Consider the following 23570-nt stretch of genomic DNA (forward strand, 5'->3'; position numbering starts at 1 on the left):
TATTTCCCATATCTAACTGGCGAACTTGTGATGTGCAGCATCATGTGTGATTCCTCTATAAGGCTTGCCAGCACTCTGAGGGCAGAAAGTCAATGTATTTCTGTAACAGAGAAGATTAAAGACAACTAACCATGCTGCATCAATAAAACATGTGCTACACAATGGGCAGGATTTCCACAGCATGCCTTGCAGTGGCAAAGGTGACCCACCATTAGCTGGCTGCAGGATCTTCCAATCCGGCCACTATCAATGGGGTTTCCCATTGTTCACACCCTCTGCCGCCGGGGAACTCTTGGTGAGGTGGGGGGCGGTGGGGATCGCTATCAACAGGGCTGGAAGACCCTGCCGCCAGGAACAGCCAGAAAAGCCCACCCCCATAACCTTCAACTGGATAAAATTGACATCTTATTTTGAGGAGCTAGTTTCTGTTAGACTCTCAACCAGCCATTAAGGAGTTTCAAGGACATTGGTAACAAAGAACAACACAAATGGTGCAATTTTACCACCTGGCCCACCCAAGGCTCGTACCATCCAGCCTGAGGCCAAAGGAGAAAGCCATTCTGTGAGCCTCGCTCACCTCGATTCTGGGGTGAGCAAGGAGGTAAAATTCTGGCCAAAGTATGTAGGCAAATAATATCGATGTGACAGGCTTGATATAATTAAAGATTTTGTAGCACCAAGCAACTGATGCACAGTAAGATCATCAACACAGGGGGTGGACTAGACTGGTGGTTTGGGAGGGGTCAGGGTGGGCATTGGAATGGTTGGCTCTGAGGAGGGGGGGAGGTGTGTGGAGGTGAATGGTGACAGGGTAATGAGGGGAGGGTAAAGGTTGGCAGAGGGGAGAGAAATGATGATACTGGTAGGGTTAGGGGGAAAGCTGATTGAGCCCTGGTCAAAGGTGGAGGCGATGCAGCAAAATTTAATAGTGACAGGCACCATTTTTCTAATCTGATTTTTTTTACCACACAGTCAGCCGGTCAGTGAGATCCCCCAAACTGGGTGGAGGGTCTTTTTAGGTAGATGGAGATCAGAGCCAGCACAAGTGGCCGGCTAAAGGGCCACCCTTAATAATGATAAGGCAACTGGATTTCAACCAAGCTCTGTTGTGTTCTCTCCTCTGTGGTGAAGCCCCCATTGCAGCAGATTTGTTTCTAACTCATGAGTCTCAACATCAAGATCCCAGCGAGGTGTGGAGCCTCCGTTCATTCTGTGCCATTTCCCATTGGCTGCTGTCTGAAGCAGGGATGAAGGGAGGGAGGGAAGGAGCTGGATCCCTCCAAGGGGCACAGCTGGTGAGGGTAGCCAACTCATGTCTCCAAACCTCTGTCCTCCCAGATATGGTTCTCATTACCCTGGTGAAAGAGCAGACTCTATATGCAATCATGCCTGAAGGGAGGAAAACCCATCTCTGGTCCTCCAGGATGCCCTTTACCTGGAAGGGGTGGCATGGGGTTGCTATGTCTAAACAGCAGGCAATAAGGGGCTTAGCACTGGCCTTCTGGCTTTGAGATGGAGGGGAAATGTGTAAAGGGCGCACTCAATAAACGTACCACTTCAATTTATTCGATGGGACTGGCTGCAGGCAACCTAGCCTTGGTAATGGCTCTCATCCAGATGAGGAGACAGGGACGCTTTGTTAGATGGCACAGGACCAGGTGGAACAAGAGGATGTGGGGACTCTAGAAGTTCAAGAGCCTGGTGAACAACCATGAGCAAAAGGCAATGCTGGAGGCACCCTAATGTATCCTGAGGTGTAATTGCTCACATCTGCCAGCTTCTCCAGCACTGTGGCTGCAAGGACCCGGGAGGAGTAATACGGAGCTCCTGGTCTGCAATGGGTGAACATCTGTCCGGGTACCTTTTAAATATGATGGTAGGACCTTCAGCCCAATGAGGTGGGGTGGGCGACTTGCTGCCCATCCTGCCACAAAACTCAGCGAGCTCCTCATGGATGCAAAATTGATGAGCTAACCAGCAGAAGATCACATGCATTCAACAATGCTTCATATCAGCAACAACTACATTCGTAAGGGCAAATTTAAAAAGGTTTTATTCAAGAAAGTATCAGGTGCTGTCCCCACGTCCAAACCACAGTCTGGCTGGCCTTACCCTCCAAACTCAGTTAAGTCAGTCATTAATGTTACTACCGAAACATTTTCAGTCTGGGACATTGAAGGCACCCACCTGCAATATAATGGCCCAGATCTTCTGTTCCCAGAAGGGTCAAACCCCAGAGATAGCCGTGAAAATGTGCTGGGAACCCCTCACATATTCTGATGCAAGAACTGCTTGGGAATTGTCCAAGAAGTTTAGAATCCTTTTGGCAATTACCCTGTGTCTGCAAACTTCTAATGTTCCTACTTTAAGTCAAAGACTTTGGATGTTTCCAACTCTTATCAGAATAGGTACCCAGGAAAAATCAGAAGGGTTAAAACCTCTTCTAATTCCTGGTACGCTATTTGTTCCCCCATCTTACTGCTGACTCCTCACTGGATCCCTAGTTATGCCAAACTTCTTAAGACAATGAAGGCCTTGCTCTCCATGGTACTTAAGAAAACGGGTACAACCTGGTCACTGCCCCCATTATTGCCATCAGATAAGCACTGGCGTACTCTGAAAAATGTGTCCAGCTCTCTGCCTCTTTGTTAAAGATGCCTGCTGGTGCCAAAACAAGTTGGCAGCCAAATTCCTATAGCCACCGGTAGGAATTTTCCCTCCACCCAAGTGTAGGCCTGAAGCCTCCTTCCACTGTTGCTGGCAGCTACTACGCCTGCCAAATATTTTCCTATTTAATTCAGACATATATACATCCTTCAGCAGAATCTCGTTGTCCTCTTGTAGAACACTCTCACTGAGGTTGGACGCTAGCTCTAAGAATAGTGATGGACAGAAAGTATTGTTTCCACTTACGTGTGAGGTTGGACTTACTAAATCTTACGTTCAAGCTACAGAAAACAGTAAGGACCTATTGCTTAGCATATGCGTGTTGGGGCTTGGTGATCGAACCAATGGTGACTTCTCACATATCTTCCAGTCACCAACAAGGTCACTCCTTCCTGACCGCAGTCTAGATTGTCTTCCGCTCCGACGTTTAAATTCTTGGCACCATTCCAATTACCGTGATGTCAGTGTGTCTGTATCTTCAACCATATTTGGCAGAAGCCAATTTCAGCTCATCTGACCAGCTTTCAGCCATTTCATTGTTCACTGCAGGTCAGACTCTGACCTGAGCAGCTCTGCAAAGTAGCACAGTGGTTAGCACTGCTATCTCACAGCGCCAGGGACATGGGTTCAATTCCAGCCTTGGGTCACTGTCTGTGTGGAATTTGCACGTTCTCCCTGTGTCTGCGTAGGTTTCCCCCGGGTGCTCCGGTTTTCTCCCAAAGTCCAAAGATGTGCAGGTTAGGTGGATTGGCCAAACTAAATTTTCCCTTGTTGTCAGGGGGACTAGCTAGGGTACGTGGTTATGGGGTTAGGGCCCAGGTGGAATTGTGGTAAGTGCAGCCTCGATGGGCCGAATGGCCTCCTTCTGCACTGTAGGACTCTATGAAATTAGCCATGATGATTCTGTGGGTTTAGTGGGATAGGGCAGGGGGAGCCTGGAGTGAAAGTAGGCAGAATTGCCAGGGCCAGTCAGGCAGAAGAGGGAAAGAGGGGGATCAGTATTTAGGTCAGTCAAGGATCTTCACCTGTGGGAGGCCCATTCCCTGCTGGGTATCTCTGTTGGGCATGGGTTGCCCAAATAGGAAAGGGTGCAACCCACCACCCCGCACCACACACCACCCCCCCCCCCGCACCCCCCTGACAACTACAATGCAGAGACACTCACCCTGGGGATTGTTCACATGACATGGCCTTCACTAGATGCAGGTTGAATACTTTTGGTGACAGCATGAGGCCCTTATGTCACGTATCCTTGACCCTTCCCACCTCAGACTTAAGCCTTTCCAGTGCAATTAAACAACCCCCCCCATCCGGTGCCAGCGACTGCCAGCTGGGGAGAATAAATCTTTGCCCATCATTTCTTGGTTTCTGCCTCCCTCCTCTCTTGCTAAACAGGAACGTTGCCCTTCTGCCAAATCTTGTGGTCTTGTGTTAAATTCATAGTTTTCCAATTACTGGGAACTTTCCAGAAACTGTGGAATTTTGAAAGATGCAGCCACCATCTCCACTGACACTTCTTTTAAACCCTAGGAAGCAGACCTTCAGTCCACGAGATGTGTCAGTCTTTGTAATGAAATGCTTTATGAAGAATGTGGAAAATCATTTCTTCTTTTTGGATGAGATTCAAAATGGTTTTAGTGAATATCATTCGTTAAGCCTTGCTTAAAAAGAGTGTAAAAGAGAAATGGTTAATTGTATTAGTTAAAGTTATGTATACTCAGACGGCGAGCACTCATTAGATAATTCCTTGTGCACATGTAAAGAGGTAAAACCAAGGCTGTGTTAGTGTCCGGGTGGTAGAGGGAGAATGCTCCTCTTCTGAGGCTCATGCCCAGTTATCATTAGAGAGGGAGCATGTGATGCCCACTGGTTTGTCTGAAGCTGTCCACAACTGATAGGTGCCACAGGGATCAGAATCAACATCTCCACCTACAATGACATTTGATCATTTTCCATTAAGGCTTTTATTACAGTACCAGGTTTAGGGGATGACCTTCAGTTAACTGGTTCCTTTGTACTTTGAAGGAGCATAAAGAGACACTTACTGACACTGGTGTTAGATTGCAGAGTTAGGAGCTCTTCATTTCAGATGTCTCACTTTGTGAACAAATTGACTTCTGGCCTCCTCATTCGCCTTTAAGGAACCGTCCTCTGCTTTCAATTTCAGACACCAGCTGGTCTCGAATACACCCTCTGAACTCAGCCTCAAAGCTACCTTTGCCAATTTGAATTGTCTGGTACATATGAAGATTGAAGTTGCCAATTTGTCAAGTCGTAAAAGGCAATGGGTCAAATTCTGCAGTCTCCTTTTGGTGGGCTTTGCCGCGGTGGAGGCAGACGGCCATCAGCCTCTGGTGGGATCTTCCAGCCCAGTCTAAGTCGATGGCAATTTGCATTCCCCACTTGTGCCGCATCGGGGACCCTGCAGTGGGGGGGAGGTGGGGGGGGGGGGGGGGGGGTCAACAATAGCAGGATCAGAAGATCTCACTGTCAGGAAGGCCTGGAGAATCCGCCCCATAATTCAGATGGGAGAGCAGTTTAGAATAGGTGCTCTGAGAAGCATTGCTGCTGGCATATGGGGGTCTGAGATCAATACAGTGCTGAAAGCGGAGGTGCAGCTGCAGTTGCCTCTTTGATCCTGGCACAGACACAGAAGTCAGGCTTACATGCTGGCAGTTCTTGTGGTTTTTATTTAGCTCACACCCTTGTAGAAGTCTTAACAACCAGACTAATCTTTCCACTCTTCCAGCTAATGATCTTTCATCCTCATTTAGTTCACTTCGATTTGGATTTCATCAAGTCTGGAAGCAGGGAAGGATTGGCAGATTTGAAAGAACTGGAAAGTTACTGCGGTTGACAGTCGAGTTTTCTTATCTACGCTGCTATCTGTTTTTCTAGAATGCGTGTAGATTGTCACTGAGGCAGACAGCTGAATAATTATGAAACCATAGAATCATAGAAAGATTACTGCAAAGGAGGAGGGCATTCAACCTGTGTATCCATTGCAAGAGCAATTTCACTGGTGGTGCTCTTCTGTCATCTCCCTGTAGCCTTGGAGAGTTTTTCTCTTCAAGTGTGTCAAGAGTTGAAGGAGTAATATATTACGACTGTTCTGGTTCAAATTGTTGCACTGACTCTCTTTCTTGTCCACCCGCTATCTACAATAAATTGGTTGCTATTGTCTTTCAGTTGGGAACCCTTCTGCTCTAGCAGGAATCGTCAGCAAAGAGGAAAGTATTTTTGGATTCCAAGTTTACGACCTCCCTTTGATACTGGGCGTGATTCTCCAGCCCCGCCTGCACAGGAATAAATTGTGCTATCATAGAATCCCTACAGCGCATAAGGAGACCATTCGGTCCATCGAGTCTGCACCGATCACACAATCCCTCCCAGGTCCTAGTCCCATAACCCCACATATTTACTCTGCCAACCCCCCCTCTGATGCTAGGGTCAAGTTAGCATGGTCAGTCAACCTGTGGGAAGAAACCAGAGCACCTGGAAGAAATCCACATAGACATGGGGAGAATGTGCAGACTCCACATAGACAGTGACCTGAGGCTGGAATTGACCCTGAGTTTTGGTGCTGTAGGACAGCAGTGCTGAGCACAATGCCACCCTTTTTTTTATAGAAGTTACGGTCAGGGACTCCAGCGAGAGGGGCCATAATGCGATTTGCAATGGGAAAAACACATTTTGGATTCTCCCTGCTGCACCCCCACCCCGCCCCCCCACCTCCCCCATCCCCTCCCCAGGCTGGTGATGTATTCTGGTTCACGTCCAGTGAAGTAGTGAACCAGATTCGCATTTATAAATCTTCATTTAAATATGCATTTTCTGTTTTAAGCTACATTCACTCAGCTCACGGTATTCCCCCATCCGCTGGTGTAACAGGACGCCAGCACAAATGGAGAACATGAATGGGAGTCTCCGGCCGCGTGCACTCTGAGTCCGGAAGTTCCCACTTGAGCTGAACAGATCTTTACATTGTCCACCAAATTTTATGTCTCGCTCACTATGTGACTGGCGAGAGGGGAGAATTTAGGCCCAGATGAGAAGATCACACTGGCGGGGGCAGGGCGAGAGGAAGTGTGGCACTGTCAGGTTGGCATTGCCAAGGGGTGGGGCCTAAAAGGGGACATGAGGCATACCTGATGGGGGGACATGAATGAGGGCATCTGAAGAGGAGGCATGCATGAGGTGGAGGGGTTTGAGGGGGGGGGGCAACATGAGAGGGGGAGCACCTGAACAAGAGGGCCTTTGGTGGCTCCATAGCGGAGTGTTGCTCACAGTGAGTTGTGATGGGGGACTGGGAACTGTGATTGTGGGGCACTTGATGCCAGTGGATGTTGGGGGATGGTGTTTTGAGTGTGGTGGGTGGGCGGGGGTGCTGTTGATAGGGTTGTCTGCAGATTGGAGCATCCCTGATCTCTGAGGAGCCTGCCTTGCCAGTGTCTTTAGGTTCCACACATCTCCTTCCTGGCAGGAATCACCCCAAACAAATGTCTAAGTGTGGGTGGATTTCAACCATGATTGCATTGACCCAGACAGCAGGAATCACACTGCTTCTCTCACTGGGGATAGCACTTGGAAAATATTTGGGGAGAATTATGCCCATTGTCTACAGAAGTGCTAAGGTTTTGTAGTATAATGTTTTGGAGTACCGGTAATGACCAAGTTTAACTGGTGTAACATGAAGAGCTTTTGTTGTTCTAAACTGGATATTGTGTTTTTCATATGGACATTATGCATGTTTTACAAATCTTATTGAAGGTAAACTAGAAGATTTGCTGAGGTAACAGCAGATATAAATTAATATATTGCTTTATTGCACAGAGAACAAGTGAAGATAGAGAGTAATAGCTGGAGGGAAACCCAATTACCAACTTCAAATCATTTATCTCCTTGTAAACGGATGGAGTGAGGGAATAAATACACTCTCTGGCCCTTTCTTGGGCTGTCTTGCTCATTTTTGACATTTATATTTTTCAGATTATGTGTAACTGCAACACAGTGAGCTATGTCTTCAGGGGGTTAGAAAGTTCCTTGGAGATGCTCCTTTGTTCAAAGTGAATCACAAACACAGTTTAAAGGTTCTGAAAAAGGGTCATTGCATTGAAATGTTAATCCCAGCTTCCTCTCTCCACTGATGCTGCTTGATCATGCCAAGTGTTTCCAACTGTTTCTGATATTATTTCAGATTTCCAGCACCAAACAGTATTTTGGTTTCTGACCTCTCATTAAAACCGGCTACACATCCTTGCTCCTTAGGGTGGGAGTTTCCACAGGAAAACATGCCGTTCTCTTGACAACCAGTCCAATAAATGGTGCTGGAATAAGCCAAGTTGCCCCCTTTAGGTTCTCCTCCAAGTCACACACCATCTTGTTCTTCCGTCGTCACTGGGTCAAAATGTCCCCATCAGCACTGTGAGTGTACCTACAGCACATGGCCTGCAGTGCTTCAAGAAGGCATCTTGCCTCTATTTTTTTAAGGGTAATTAGTGATGAACACAAAATGCTAGCCTAGCCAGTGAGGCCTACATCCCATGAATGAATCAAAAAAAGCCGATGATCCTCATATATCAATAGTGAATTCAATGCTGTTGCATCTTTTGACTTTAACACATACATTCAATTTCAAAGGGGTGGCACAGTGGTTAGCACTGCTGCCTCGCAGCACCAGGGACCCAGGTTCGATTCCAGCTTTGGTCACTGTTGGTATATAGTTTGCATGTTCTTCCCATGTCTGTGTGGGTGCTCCAGTTTCTTCCCACATTCCAAAGATGATTGGCCATGCTAAAATTGACCCTAATGTCAGAGGGATTAGCAGGGTAAATGTGTGTGGTTACGGGAATAGGGCCTGGGTGGGACTTTGGTTGGTGCAGCTTTGATGGGCTGAATGGCCTCCTTCTGCACTGTAGAGATTCTATGAATGTCAGCAGCTTTTAACCATCAGTATTAGATCTGTGCAAACAACTTTTGTGTAAAACCCTTAAACCTACATCAATCACACAATCTTTGCCATGAATGAAAGAACTGCAAAAAAAATCCTAAATTCTGACAATCACATTAAATGACATTGATAATGTAATTCACTCCTCAAGGCTGTAATTTCATCCATCTCAGATGAATGGAAATTTTATTTCTTGGTTAACTGTAAGCACCGTGTTTAAAATGATCTGGGCTGGTCTTGACCTAGTTCCCAGTAGTCACAGCTCCACAAAGCAATGTCCTAGAATTCCACACAACCCTGCATTAAATTGGAAATCTCATTCAGACAGGCCATAAGGGCAGCTTTGTGTGGGGATTTTTAAATTCATTTTTGTGATGTGGGTGTCACTGCCTGGGCAAGTATTTATTGCCCATCCCTAGTAGCCCTTGAGAAGATGGTGGTGAGTTCCCTTCTTGAACTGCTGAAGTCCCTGAGTGTTGTTAGGGAAGGAATTCCAGGATTTTGACCCAGTCAGAAGCCAATACATTTACGCTGATGCTGCACAGGATTTAAAGTACATACTTGGAGCAGACTAGAGTTAGAGACATGTTGCATTTGGCTGTGATACACCCAGGGCTCCCAGTCTACTGTTGCAGGATTTGAGAGTGTGAAATGTCGAGGCTAAGTATCAGCTTAGTTGGCAGAGGTTAAAACTCAGTTTCAGCAATATTATTAAAACTTAGCTTTATTTATCATCATATAAGACAAAACCAAGTGTTCTGATAAGCACTGGCACTTTGAACAAGAACCTCATAAGACCTAGTTGGCTCACTTGGTCAATTGAGTCAGATTGGTGTGAAATGGCAGGATAATCCTGGCACAATTTTGTAATCCTTCTACTTGAATACTGGGTGGGATTTTCTGCCCTCCCTCCCCTCACCATGGTGTATTTTGTGGTGCTGGAGGCAGCCTGCCAGTGGCTGGCACTGAGATTTTCCAGTCCCACTGCTGTCAATGGGGTTTCCTATTGTTTTCTCCCTTTGCCACCAAGGAAATAGCAGTTGGGGGGGTTGGGGGGGGAATTGTCAAACTGGAAAATCCTGCCCAAAATGATCAATTGTGATTCTTTTTTCTCTCTATATCATGTCATCTCAAATTTATAGTTCTGTTCAACACATTTAATTGTAATGGCTACAAACCTTTGATTTGATGTTAGTTATTTAAAATAAGAAATATGTTGGAGAGAATAAAATGTTGACTCCGGTCTCAGGATTCAATTCACACCTTCATATTGCAATTAGTGGTAGAAGCAACAATGAAATTAGCGATGCTCACCTTCATTAATGACTAAATCGGACAGGAATCTGTGTGCATCTGGACATGGTAAGAAGTCTCACAATCCCAGGTTAAAGTCCAACAGGTTTAACCTGTTGGTTTAACCAACTTTAACCTGGTGTTGTGAGACTTCTTACTGTGTTTACCCCAGTCCAACGCCAGCATCTCCGCATCTGAACATGCACAGTTAACGGTGTAAGTCAGGAAGTTGCTGTCTGCGAGACCTTGATTCTTCAGAACCTCAGTGATAATGCTAGCTGATCAAAAGACATTCCATTGAAGTAGATACGTTTGAAGTTGCTCTATTTATCCCATATATGTAGATAACACTTGCTAGAAAAGGTTAGGGAATGTCAATCCCTGTATAGCCCTCTTTTAACTAAACAAATTTACGAAGGAGATAGATAGGTTTTTAATGTGGGATGAAGGATTGTGGGGAGTTGGCAGGAAGGTGGAGATGAGATTGAGATAAGATTATATTGAATGGCAGAGTAGGCTCGAGATGAATTGCCTATTCCTGTTTCTTGACTGTGAAAGGGAGAAAAGTGGGGATAGAAATACAAAGCAGTGATCAGAGATGGCCTCATGTGTGCTTTCTTTATTCATTCATTGGGGAGGGGGAGGGGGGGGGGTGGTGGTGGGGTGCGGGGGGGGGGCGGTATTGAGCTGGACCAACATTATGCCTAATTGCCATTTCAGAGGGCAGTTAAGAGTCAACCAATTGCTTTGGGTCTGGGGTCACACATAAGCCAGGCCAGGTAAAGAGGGCAGATTTGCTTCTCGAAAGGGCATTAGTGAACTAAATGGGTATTTATGACAATCAGTAATGGTTCATTGTCACCATTCGACTTTTAATTCCAGGCTTTATTAGATTCAAATTTCACCATCCTCTATGGTAAGATTCAAACCCTGGTTCCCTGAATATTAGGCCTCTGGGTTACTAGTCCATCAGAACCTTCCACACACCTGACAAAGGAACAGCGTTTTTGAAAGCTTGTGGGTTTACTATCAAATAAACTGGTTGAACTTTAACCTGGTGTTGTGAGACTCCTTGCTGTGTTTACCTAGTCCATTGACAATATTACTCTGCCACCCGCCTCCCCCACAGTGACACTCATGGGTGAGAATGTGAATATGAATTGGTGAATTTATAGGGAGTGAAAGTTTAAAGGAAGACAGAACGGTGGGAAATGCAAATGAGAGAGAATATAATAGAGCGAGGCAGTGGTTGACATCAGTGAGAATGGAAGCTGCTCAGTTCAGAGGAATTGTACTCAGGTCAGCAGAAGAGAGTAAGAATTTTAAATGAGAAATCAGAGGTCTGGAACAAGGTGAGATGTTCAAAGGAGGACAAAGTGCCTAAGAGAGTCGGCAGTCTAGGCATGATTGGTTCTGACGATAAAAGAGGGCCATTCTGTAACAATCTTGGCAGAGAGGAGAGATGAAAAGATTGATTCTGCTGCAGTGGAATCAGACGGGGAGTGTGGGTGAGGTCTCCCCGCTGACGGCTCATTTGCAGCCTTGACAGGCAGTCTGTGAGTGCTCCATCTCCCTCGAAAGCTGTGGTCCAAAGGAAAACTGCAACTGAAGTCCCCATCACTAAGAGAAAGTGATGTACTCAGAAGTACATTTTCAGAAACAAATAAAACCATCCCCAACATCCAGCACAAGTTTCTGCAGAGTTTAGCTACTTCTCTGAATTCCTTCAGTAAACTGATACCTCCACAAACACAAGCTAGTAGCTGGTAAAAAAGTAAACTATCATAGATTCCCTACAGTGCAAAAGGAGGCTGTTAGGCCCACCAAGTCTGTACGAACCACAATTCCATTCAGGCCCTATCCCCATAACCCCACCTATTTACTTTTCTAATCCCCCTGACACCAAGGGCAATTCAGCATGGCCAAGCATCAAACCTGCATAACTTTGGAGTGTGGGAGGAAACCAGAGCACCCAGAGGAAACTCAGGCAGAACAAGCAAACTCCACACAGACAGTCACCCAAGGCTGGGATTGAACTTGGGTCCCTGGCACTGTGAGACAGCAGTGCTAACCACTGTGCTACTATGCCACCCTTGACTAAGCTAGATGTTGGATGATAAACCCTTTCAACAGCAATTGCAATGATACTGAGAAGACCACCATGACTTTTACACAAGGATGACGCGCAAATTCATGAAGTGTTCCATATTATTATAAAATATAAATGTTAAATGTTGTACCTTCAAAAAAATAGCACCATGGGGTGTTTGCTCATGCTTCAGAATATGTGTTCAGCACCAGGGGACACAGGTTTGATTCCTGGCTTGGGTCACTGTCGATGCAGAGTTTGCACATTCTCCCTGTGTCTATGTGAGTTTTCTCCCACAGTCTAAAAGGCATGCTGCTTAGGTGCATTGACCAAACTAAATTCTCCTTCAGTGTGCCTGAACAGGTGCCCGAGTATGGCGACTCGGAGGATTTTCAGTAACTTCATTGAAGTGTTAATGTAAGCCTACTTGTGACACCAATAAATAAATTTTCCAGCTGAAAGTGCAGACACAGCACTACTTTCCCTAATGGGAATGATTCCATATTATAGAGACAGTGACAGGTTTGAACGCTACCTAGGAGTTAATGCTTGTACTAAGTAGCTCGATTGTACCAAATGAGTAAAATGCCATAATTGTGTAACAGGGTAGAATTGTAGAGACTACATTATGGTCTGGTATGTTTTTAGGTGAGTGTCAACAGTGAGGGGGGGAATAGCGGATCAGGGGCCAATTCATGATTAGGCTCTCCACAAACTGCCATTTCTGCCTGCACTACCATTGTCAACAGCACGGCATTTGGTGTAAGCTATGCAGATGCAGTACAAAAGCATTTTTCACCTAAACTCGCACCAAAACGTACACCCTTGCACCAAAATTACAAGAACCATGGAGCCAAATATTGTGATGAATGAATGAAACAGTGGCTTCAAGTTACATCAGTTGTGAATTTGATATGACAGAGAACACTCTGTTATATAGGCAGGTATAATCTAGGACAGGGAGAGCACACTTTGCATATGCTACACCTGATCGGTACCTAGCAGATTAGGAGCGAGGGAAATCAACCTGAGTGTGTTTTATCTGTCTTCTCAAGTGACATGGCGGCACAGTGGTTAGCACTGCTGCTTCACAGCACTAGGGACCCAGGTGCAATTCCTGTCTTGGGTCACTGTCTGTGCAGAGTCTGCACGTTCTCCCCGTGTCTGCATGGGTTTCCAACCACCGTCCGAAAGGTGTGATGCTTAAGTGCATTGGCCAGGCTAAATTCTCCCTCAGTGTAACCAAACAGGCACTGACTGGAGTGTGGCGACTAGGGGGATTCTCAGTAACTTCAATGCAGTGTTAATGTGAACCTACTTGTGACACGAATAAAATAAACGTTTCAGCTGAAGGTGTGGACACAGACCACACAGCACTACTTTCCCTAATGGGAATGAGTCCATGTTATAGAGACAGCGACAGCTTTGTGCACTATCCAGGTGGTAATGCTTGCAATAAGTAGCTCGACTGTACCAAATGAGTTAAATGCCATAATGTCTCAAGCATGAATGGAAATAACAAAACGTTAAGCCAACATGAAAATGGTTCTGTTACTACATTTTGAAGTTGTTCAATAATCAGGAACACTAAACGGGTTGAGAGCCATACCATTGAGTTTGTCAATTTCAATTACAAGCAATCTCTAAGCTGCCATAATTGCATAACAGGGTAGAACTGTAGAGACCACACTACGGTCTGGCATTCATCCAGCTTCTCTTTTTCTGCTGTTGTGGTTGATGGGGAGAACAAACAGGTGGGTCAATCCACACCATTACTTCTTACTTCCCCTCCTGTTCCACATTTCCATCTAATTGGAAGGTGCCACTCACGTTTAGCTTGGTAAGTACCCGAGAATGGAAGTACATTGGAGCAGAAGCAGACCATTCAGCCCCTCAAACCCACTCGTCCATTCAATAAGATCACGGCTGATCTGATAGAAACCTGAAACTTGCAAACCGCCTACCCCCGATAATCTTCTTTACCAAAGATCGATCCCCCTTTGCCTTAAAAATATCTGGCCTTCATAGCGAGGGGGATTGAATATAAAAGTAGGGAGGTCTTGCTGCAGCTGTATAGGGCATTGGTGAGGCCGCAGCTGGAGTACTGTGTGCAGTTTTGGGCGCCGCACCTGCGCAAGGATATTTTGGCCTTGGAGGGAGTGCAGAGGAGGTTTACTAGGCTGATACTGGAGTTGAGGGGGTTGAGCTATGAGGAGAGGCTGAATAAACTAGGCTTGTACTCGTTAGAGTTTAGAAGAATGAGGGGAGATCTCATTGAGACGTATAAGATGATGAATGGGATGGATAGGATAGAGGTGGAGAGACTCTTCCCGCTCAAAAAAGACAGTAGGACTAGGGGGCACAGCCTCAAGATAAAGGGGAGGCGGTTTAGAACGGAGTTGAGGAGGAACTTCTTCACTCAAAGGGTGGTGAATCTCTGGAATTCTCTGCCCGTTGAAGTGGTGGAGGCTGCCTCGCTAAATATTTTTAAGAAGTGGGTTGATGGGTTTTTGATAGGAGAGGGGATTAAGGGTTATGGGGAGAGGGCGGGAATGTGGAACTGAGCCACAACAGATCAGCCATGATCTTATTGAATGGCGGGGCAGGCTCGAAGGGCTAGATGGCCTACTCCTGCTCCTATTTCTTATGTTCTTATGACTGCTTCCATCACCTTTTCAGGACACGAGTTCCAAAGACTCGCAAGCCTCTGAGAAAAAAAATTTCTCTACATCTCTGTCTTAAATGGATGACCCCTTTATCTTCAGTGATCCCTGGTTCCAGATTCTCCCACAACAGGAACATCCCATCCACATCCATCCTGTCAAGACCCCTTAGGATCTTAACGGCAGAATTTTCACCCCAGAATTCTTCCCCATCCCACCATCCATAGGAATCGTAGTGGGAGGGACACAGGCCATGCAAAGGTCTGTTCACGTTGAGCAGAATTTTTTGGTCTTGATCGAAGCAGCATACCTTTCGGACTGTGGTTGGAAACCCATGCAGACATGGGGAGAATGTGTAGACTCTGCACAGACAGTGACCCAGGACAGGAATTGTACCTGATCCCGAGTGCTGTGAAGCAGCAGTGCTAACCACTGTGCCGCCATGTCACTTGAGAAGACAGATAAGACACACTCAGGTTGATTTCCCTCGCTCATAATCTGCTAGGTACTGATCAGGTGTAGCACATGCAAAGTGTGCTCTTCCTGTCCTAGATTATACCTTCTTCAAGCGTGGCCAGGAAATCCCGCCTTTAGCATTTTTTGGGAAAATTCTGTCCACTGTGTACAAGTTTACACAATATATGGAAGATCTGTCAACTTCCCCTCCCCTCTCATAGACATTGCCACCCCATTCCCATCACAGTTACCCCTCCATGCCCTCCACACACTCCCCACAGACCCCCCATATAGCATCCCCATTGAGACCCTCTCCACAGACCCTTCATCTCTGATTTCCACCACCCACCCAACTGACACCTCCTCTGATCAACAGCCTCCTGATTGCCAGTGTCAGTGTGCCAGGCTGGCAGTGCCAGGTTGGCACTGCCTAAGCGGCACTGCCTCCCCCACCCCTAAGCGCCTGGAGGACCTCAATGGCCTCCTGTCCCATCAATGAGGCCATCACATTTGATTCCCAGTTGCTGGTGATTAGCTGTGATCCCCTTTGGCAAGAACCTTCACTGGCGAGATCGGAAACCTAAGTGAGCCCGGGCTTGGCTTAAGTGTCCGGAACTTGTTAAACACATTCAAATTAGGTGATAAATATTTAAATCAGCCCTATGTCCTTTCCCCTCTGCGAGACTGATTATGTCACAAAAAACGGCCCAGGAAGATTGCGACAGGCTGGATGCCAATTCCAATTTTTTGCTTCCCGCTGATTTTTCCCGCTCTGCTCCATTATTTGACCAGCGCAGCGGGGTGGGAAAATCATGCCCTAAATGTTTCAAGTTTGTGAATAATGCATCGCACACTACAATAAGCCTGATTTGCAGGGAACCAATCCTGCAACCTGGTTTAGATAATCCAATGACAAAAGTGGAGGCAATCTTAGTGCTGCCGTTTTCTGAAGCCTTCCGCCATGTGGAGAATTGAATGCGCGAACTGAAATATGATTCGCAATTTTTTTGGAGAGTTGCCGGTAACTTTTTCTGAAATCAGCACACTTGAGAAACAGATAAACTGACATCCTCTTGCAATGTGACAGCCTGTCGTCATGCTAAAAATATATTACAGACAACTGGCATCAAATCTAATCTACCTCACAGCATAAACCATCTGGTGCCATGCTTCAGAAGGCAGCCCGTACCATACTTCAAACATCATGGAAGTAATGAAGGATGCACCAGAGTTTAAAGAAAATGGAGAGAATTCTTCACTAAAGCAAACCAAAGATGATGCGAATATTATAGGCCCGACTTTTTATGGCACTAGATGCCACATGGGTAAAGCTTAAAGGTCCAGTTTGTATATTAATGAACGGGTGAGTGGATAAATGACTAAATGGGGAGGGTGGCTGGGTGGGCAGCAGGTGAGGCAAGTGGGTAGATGTGTAGGGCGGGGTGAGGCGGTTTGTGGGTGGTGTGGCATCTAGGTAGGATGACAAGTGGAATGAGGTGGAAGGTGGGCAATCAGGTCAGGTGAGGAGAGGTAGGCAGGTCGGGAGCTGTAGTCAGGTTGGATGGTTGGGTAGTTGACGTGAGTGGGGCCAGTGTGGGGGCGGGGGGGGGGTGGTGGTGTCAGTTCTGGCATTAGCCAGGAGATAGACTGAATTCTGCCACTCTGAGATTGAGTTCTGTGACAGGGGCAGGAAAGTGGAGCGTTTCCCACTTTGAAGGCCAGTGGGAAAACACGTCAAAGCTTTTTGCCTTGACCTCATTAGTTATGCACGTGGGTGTTTTATGCCACATTCGGTGGCGGGACAGGACCTGAAGACATATAGGGCCCAATTTTACCAGTGCATTGTGCCTGTTTTGGGGACAAAAAATAAAGTTAGACGTGACGCCATTAATACGATCCGCGCCCGCGTCTACACAGATGCCCACTTTACCAAGACTCAAAATAGGCCTCAATCCAATTCATGCCCCAAATGGGCGCAATGGCGATTTAAATACATTTGTATGCATTTAAATCGGGGTGGGGGTGCGGGGGGGTCGGAGGAGGCCTGATTGTTGTTTAGTGGAGGGGAGGGGGGGAAGAGAGGAGGAGGCCAGATCGTTGTTTGGTGTGGGGGTGGAGGGGGGACGGGCGGTGGAGGATTGTTGTCTGGTGGGGCCGGGGGTAGTGGGGGGGAGGGCAGAGGAAGGCCAGATTGTTGTCTTGTGGGGGGGGGGGGGGGGGTGGGTGCGTGGTGGAGGCAGGCCTGATCATTCTCTGGTGTGGGTGAGGGAGGAGGACGGAGGCCAGATCGTTGTCTGGTGAGGGGGTTGGTGGGGGTGGCAGGGGGGGTGGAGGCCTGGTCATTCACTGGTGAGGGGGGGAAGTTAATTCTATCCCATCACATTTCGAATTCTGATCATTCCTGTTATAAATGCTGCTTAGATTATATTTCGCCTGCCACGAATGTTGTTTTCTTTCCCCCACACCAGCAAGTTCAGAAGGAGTAGAAATTATCCTATTACCATTTCGCAAATTATCTCCTCAACTTGGAAATGCAGCTTTTAGAATTTACTGCAAGTTGGCTGTTGCTAAGCACAATTTCAAAGTTTGTTGAATCAGGCAACAGTTATGTTGCTATATGTTTCATTACACAACTTCAATAGAGGCCTGGATATGTACCTCAGTGGATTTTGCAGGGAGAGGCAGCAGAGAGAAGGGATTCCACAGCTATAATAGCGCACGTGCTCTTAATGAGTGAAACCGTCAAAGCACTCAGCTACATTTATGTGAAACATACTGAAGAGGAGGGCCAGGTGGATCTCAGGTGAGGAGGGGGGGTCAGATGGATCTCTGGTGGGGCAAAGGCAGGGGGTCCGCTGCCACTCTGTGGGCAATCGGTGGAGGGGAAAGGGGGCAGAGGGTCGCGATTGGTCTGGATGGTGGGGAGGATGGATAGATAAGGGGGAAACTATGTTGTAGGGGTGGGGCGATATCTGTGGAGATCATCACTCCCAGGCTGCTCTATCCACCGCTTGGAGCGATGTGACAGCGACGTGATTTTCACATTTTTTTTCCTCACTGCGCATGCGCAGTTCAGAGCTCTGATCGTTTCGGGTGTGCTAAGCCCCGCCCACAGCGCGATTTGTACTCATGATTTTTTTTCAGGCTAAGTGCGTATGAGGGTGTTTGAAAACAGATTTCCAAGTCAGGTCTGAATTGCGCCCAGATTCAGTGCTTAGAATGAAAATGGTGAAATTGGGCCCATCCGCTGTCATGTCTGGGCGCAATATTGAAAAGTGCCCAACATCACTGACCCACTACTGAAAAGAGAAAGTGGGTGTCTTGGAAATGATGATGGGTGCAGCCTGAGGCAGGAAAATGGGCCCTCTCCAAAACACTTAATCTGGAAGCTCCATCTGCAGTTACATCCCCGACCCACTGCTGTTAATGTCCCAGAATCCAGAGTTGCTGAAGGCCTCCATCCCAAACTCTGGAGGCAGGCCCAGGCAGTGTTCAGATCAGCCTCAATATCTGCAAGCCACCTTGTTCTGAATGTGTTCTATGCCGGTGTGTTCTCCCACCAGCATTGCAAAGTATCTGGCGTGGATGGGTGCAATCGGGCCTTCATCTGCATCTCATTAGCAGAATGCAAATGAGGCTCACACCAGCCTCTGATGGGGTACCCACCCCACCATGGAAGTCACCAGTGGATGATCCCACTGTAAATTCACACCGACTTCTGGACCTCCTGCCATATTCCCCCTCCATGCCACTATTGGACAGGCTGGCGTGGGATTGGGAGAGCTCTGCCCTAGATCTTAATCTGTATAACATTTCCTGGGTTACTATTCAAGTAAGTAAAGAACAGGAGAGTTGCTCATCAGAAGTTCAAAGCCTGAATTCCTGAGCAATTCAGATGTAGGTCAGTGGGTAAGGACTGCTGTGACCTCCCAACACATGTTTCCAGTTGTACGTCAGGCCTTGGACAATCTGGAGACCAGAAAATTTGGGCCATCATCTTTGGGTTCAATAATTAAATAAAACAATAATTTAGATATAGGATCCTATTTAGAAATATACTTAAAATGTAAAATAATAGAAGATGCTTAAATTCTAGATTCACGTTAAAGTGGTGACTGTTATCCTATCATTCAGCTGTAGTTCACTTTCTTCTTCCTGTTGGTGCAGGAGGATTCAGACTTATCACTTATTTCTGATTTGGTTGGCACCTGAGGGAGAACTCTGACAGTCTAATTGTGAATAACTTGAGAACATTTAGAGTGTTGCGATGGAACTAAAGATCTATTCTGTTTCTGATTATACATTCTATCTTCATCTTTCTACACAAATTTTAGGCAGTCAGATAATCGATTCCATTATCTTCACTGAGAAGGGGTTTTAGCGTCTTATTTCTTTGTGTAAAATTGCCTGTAAGTGCAGTGTTGTCCAGCTTAGGACTCGAGCAGTCTTTTAATCCACTTCATGTACTAACTGGTCGTTTGTTTCCTTGTTCTCTCTTCCCTTCCTTTCTTAAATGACGGTGTTACATTTGCTACCCTCCAATCCATTGGAATTGTTCGAGAATCTCGGGAATTCTGGCATCATACTCAGTGCATTCAATATCTCTGTAACAACCCCTTTTGGAGCCCTAGATTGCAGGTGGCAAAATTGGGTTCAGCAGCACCCATTCTTGGGGCAAAATGGATCCCCTTAAGGCTCATTTTGTTTAAACTTTATTTATTAGTTTACTTTTATTAATTTTGTGGGACATGGGCATCGCTGGCTGGACCAGCATTTATTGCCCATCCCTAATTGCCCTTGGAAGACATTTGAGAGTCAACCACATTGCTTTGGCTCTGGAGTCATATGTAGGCCAGACCAGGTAATGATGGCAGATTTCCTTCCCTAAAGGACATTAGTGAACCAGATGGGTTTTTCCAACAATCGATTCATGGTCATTAGTAGATTCTTAATTCCAAATATTTTTTATTGAATTTAAATTCCACCATCTGCCATGGTGGGATTCGAACCCAGATCCCCTGAACATTAGCTGACTTTCTGGATAAATAGTCTACCTATAATACCACCAGGCCATCACCTTCCCAATATCACTAGGCCATCACAGGTGTCACAAGTAGACTTACATTAACATTGCAATGAAGTTACTGTGGGAATCCTCCAGTCGCCACACTCTGGCGCCTGTTCAGGCACACTGAGGGAGAATTTAACATGGCCAATGCACTTAATCAGCACGTCTTTCGGACTGAGGGAGGAAACAGGAGCACCCGGAGGAAACTCATGCAGACACAGGGAGAATGTGGACAGACGCACAAGTCAGGAATTGAACCCAGGTCTCTAGTGCTGTGAGGCAGCACTGCAATGCTCCAGTTTTTGTCCACTTCTAACCTTGCACAGCTAAACACAATGATAAGTGGCATTAAGTATCTTATAATAAGTCCTCGGAGGTAGAAGTCCTCCCTTCACCAAAATCCCTTTATTTACAAGTCTGACGACAGCATACAGAGTGCTCTCGGTGAGCAGCCTACACTTGGAGTCCCAGAGGAACAGACACTCCTGGTTAGGTACAAAGCAAGAGGCTACCAGACTGGTCCATCAATTTGGCCCTTAATCAGGGAGTTCAGATTCTAACTGACCCACCTCAATTGCCTGATTGAAGTCATTATAGACCACAAAACAACATTATTTAAAGGGATCATTGAGCTCTTGAAGGGCAGCTGCTGATTTATGTCTGATGGCTATAGTTGCAGTTCTAAATATTTCTGTTGCTGTCAAGCTCAAAGGTTTACAGAAACGTGGGAGGTGCTAAAGCATTTGTTGCTGAGTTGTACACAAACCAGTTTTTTCCCAAGCATGGGTGCACAAAGTAGGCTTTCCTTGCTGAATTGAGCATGATGGGGAGAATGAGCAGAAAGCATGCAGGATGGTCCAAGCAGCTAGAAGAGTGAGGAGAGGGAGAAGCGCTCATCACAGGAGATCAGATCCTCAAAGTCTGTTTAAGAAGAAATTCCTGTATCTGAGCCTCAGTGAGATCAGAATTTGGGACATTTACATTTCACTCAGAAGGTTGTTGTTGAAATCTGCCTCCTGTTGCTGCCTTAACTTCAACCTCAGAGCAGGGGAAGGACTGCATTACACTGCGAAGATTCACAATCCACAGCTGCATGAAGGAGGCTACTGAGTTTCTATGTTCAAAGAGAGATAACTTTGTTTATTCTCCCTTGCCAGAGAAGCGGGCCGGGTAAGCACACGGATTGCAGGCTTCTCCATGGTACAGGACATCATTGGCCACTTCGACTGCGCCTCATGTCAACTCTGCTGTGTACCTGAAGTGACAGGGATTCCACTCGCTTAACGTGCAAATTATATGTGGCCATAGACAGCACATCATGCAGGTTAATGCCCAATATCTTGATGGCATCCACAAAACATTCACCCTGTAGCAGTCTGTTGTGCCAGTAAGACAAATTAAAGGGTGGATACTGGGTGACAAAAGCTTTCTGCTACCAACAAGTCTTATGACTTGGTTAGCAACCCATTCAGACTTGTGCAGAATGCATGTAATCAGAGCCATGTTGCTGCATGGAATGTGATCTAGCAGATCATTGCCTTGCTGAAGCAATGATTTTGCTTTTTGGGCTGTGCTGAAGTTTCCTTGAGATCATAGAATCCCTGCAGTGCAGAATGAGGCTATTCAGCCCATCGAGTCTGCACTGACCACAATCCTATCCAATCTCTTCCTCGTAACCCCATGCATTTATTCTAGCAAGTCCCCCCAACAATAAGGGACAATTTATCTTTGGGCTGGGAGAGGAAACTGGACATTTGGAGGAAACCCACGCAGACATGGGAAGAACGTGCAAATGCCACACTGACAGTGACCCAAGACGGGAATTGAACCCAGGCCCCTGGCACTGTGAAGCAGCAACGCTAAATACTGTGCCACCATGCTGCTCCGCTTGGATACATGGATGGCTGGAGCTCTTTGTAATGGTATGCAGTATGTTGCACAATCTCACTATCAATTGGGAGCAGCCATTGCCAACGCTTGTCAGGCAGGAGGCTGAGGGACAGGAGCACAAAGCTGAGAAGGAGAAGGATAACGTGGAAGGGTGGTTGTAACTTAGATAGTCCCTGTCTGCCAGAGCTGTACATGAAGGACTGATCTGAGTGCAACATTAGTAGCCTCAACCCATTCACCTACATTTCATCCCATTGCCAGCCATTATTGTTTTTTGAACACCATTATTCCCAATCATTACAATAGCTCCAGCAGCCACAACAAATCTTTCTGAGGTGCAGGCAATCTTTAAGTGTAACGAGGAAGTAACAATATTGGACTCCCCCCTGCTGATGTGTACAGCTGTTGAAAAGCACAGGGCAGGCTACACACAGAAACCATTATTATTAGCAGGTAGGATAAAGTTGGCACGTTGCCTGCGTTGCACCGAACACAGACAATCCCCCTGCCTGTTTCAATGGTATTCCACACTCACAACTGGAATTATGTTGGGGAAATGTCTATAACTTTGAACTATATTAGATGGAAGTTCTCTTGTCTGGAAGATGATGTCAAAGTCATATCCCATCTGCAGGCTGCAGGCCAAGTGCTTTGTTTGGCAGGCCTACCAGCTATCTGTTTATAAGTTGTCAAGCATTAATTGGATATGTAAAACCCAACTGAGGTGTTGATTGGTATTTAATTCATCCAGCACCATGGTATTTCAATAGCTCAGACGCTATCGTCATACCATTGAAATCCACTTCATTGATATTGTTGATTCATTGTGAAGGAGCATTTTTCTGCTTTTCTTTCTGGCCAGTTAGGATTACAAAAATAAAGAGAGCCAGGTTTGGTCTTCTATTCTCTATTTAGGTATGCTATTATATGGGCAGAGTCTATTAATAGCATTCATTTCTCATATAACCCGTTCCATGTCAGACTCAAGTTACTGAAGGACTCAGGATGACTATTGTTTTGAACCAGATAGTGTAAAGGCAAGTACAATGCTTGTTGTGTCAATCCTTCTTAAAGGTAATTTTGGGTGGGTGATAAATACTGCCCTTGCTAGCGATCCCATCGTCCCTTGAAAATGCCCAGTCTTTTTAGGTTCAATAATTTTTCTTCTCCATCAACACAAATTAGTAGGTTTGAAATCATAGAAACCCTACAATGCAGAAGGAGGCCATTTGGCCCATTGAGTACCACCACCAACAATCCCGCCCAGGCCCTATCCCCGTAACCCTTCTCATATTTACCCCACAAATCTATGCACTCCGGGACACTAATGGGCAATTTAGCATGGCCAATGCACCTAATCCGTACATCTTTGAGCTGTAGGAGGAAACCGGAGCACCCGGATGAAGCCCAGGCAGATACAGGGAGAATGTGCAAACTCCATACAGACAGTGACCCAAGGCTGAAATTGAATCCAGGTCCTTGGAGCTGTGAGGC

At 46.2% G+C, this 23570-nt stretch overlaps 1 protein-coding gene and 1 non-coding gene across 2 annotated transcripts in view; both read left to right on the forward strand.

The window, feature by feature from the left end:
* dntt (deoxynucleotidyltransferase, terminal) overlaps positions 1 to 23570 on the forward strand; it is a 222942-nt gene that overhangs the window by 15975 nt on the left and 183397 nt on the right. The gene's annotated exons all lie outside the window — the stretch shown is intronic.
* On the forward strand, positions 12021 to 12123 carry LOC145354619 (U6 spliceosomal RNA). The gene has a single exon (XR_013888885.1). It is a non-coding gene; the product is annotated as a U6 spliceosomal RNA (small nuclear RNA).

The sequence above is a fragment of the Carcharhinus amblyrhynchos genome, chromosome 17, assembly GCF_965287045.1.
Source record: "Carcharhinus amblyrhynchos chromosome 17, sCarAmb.v2.hapA, whole genome shotgun sequence".
Lineage (NCBI taxonomy): Eukaryota > Metazoa > Chordata > Chondrichthyes > Carcharhiniformes > Carcharhinidae > Carcharhinus > Carcharhinus amblyrhynchos.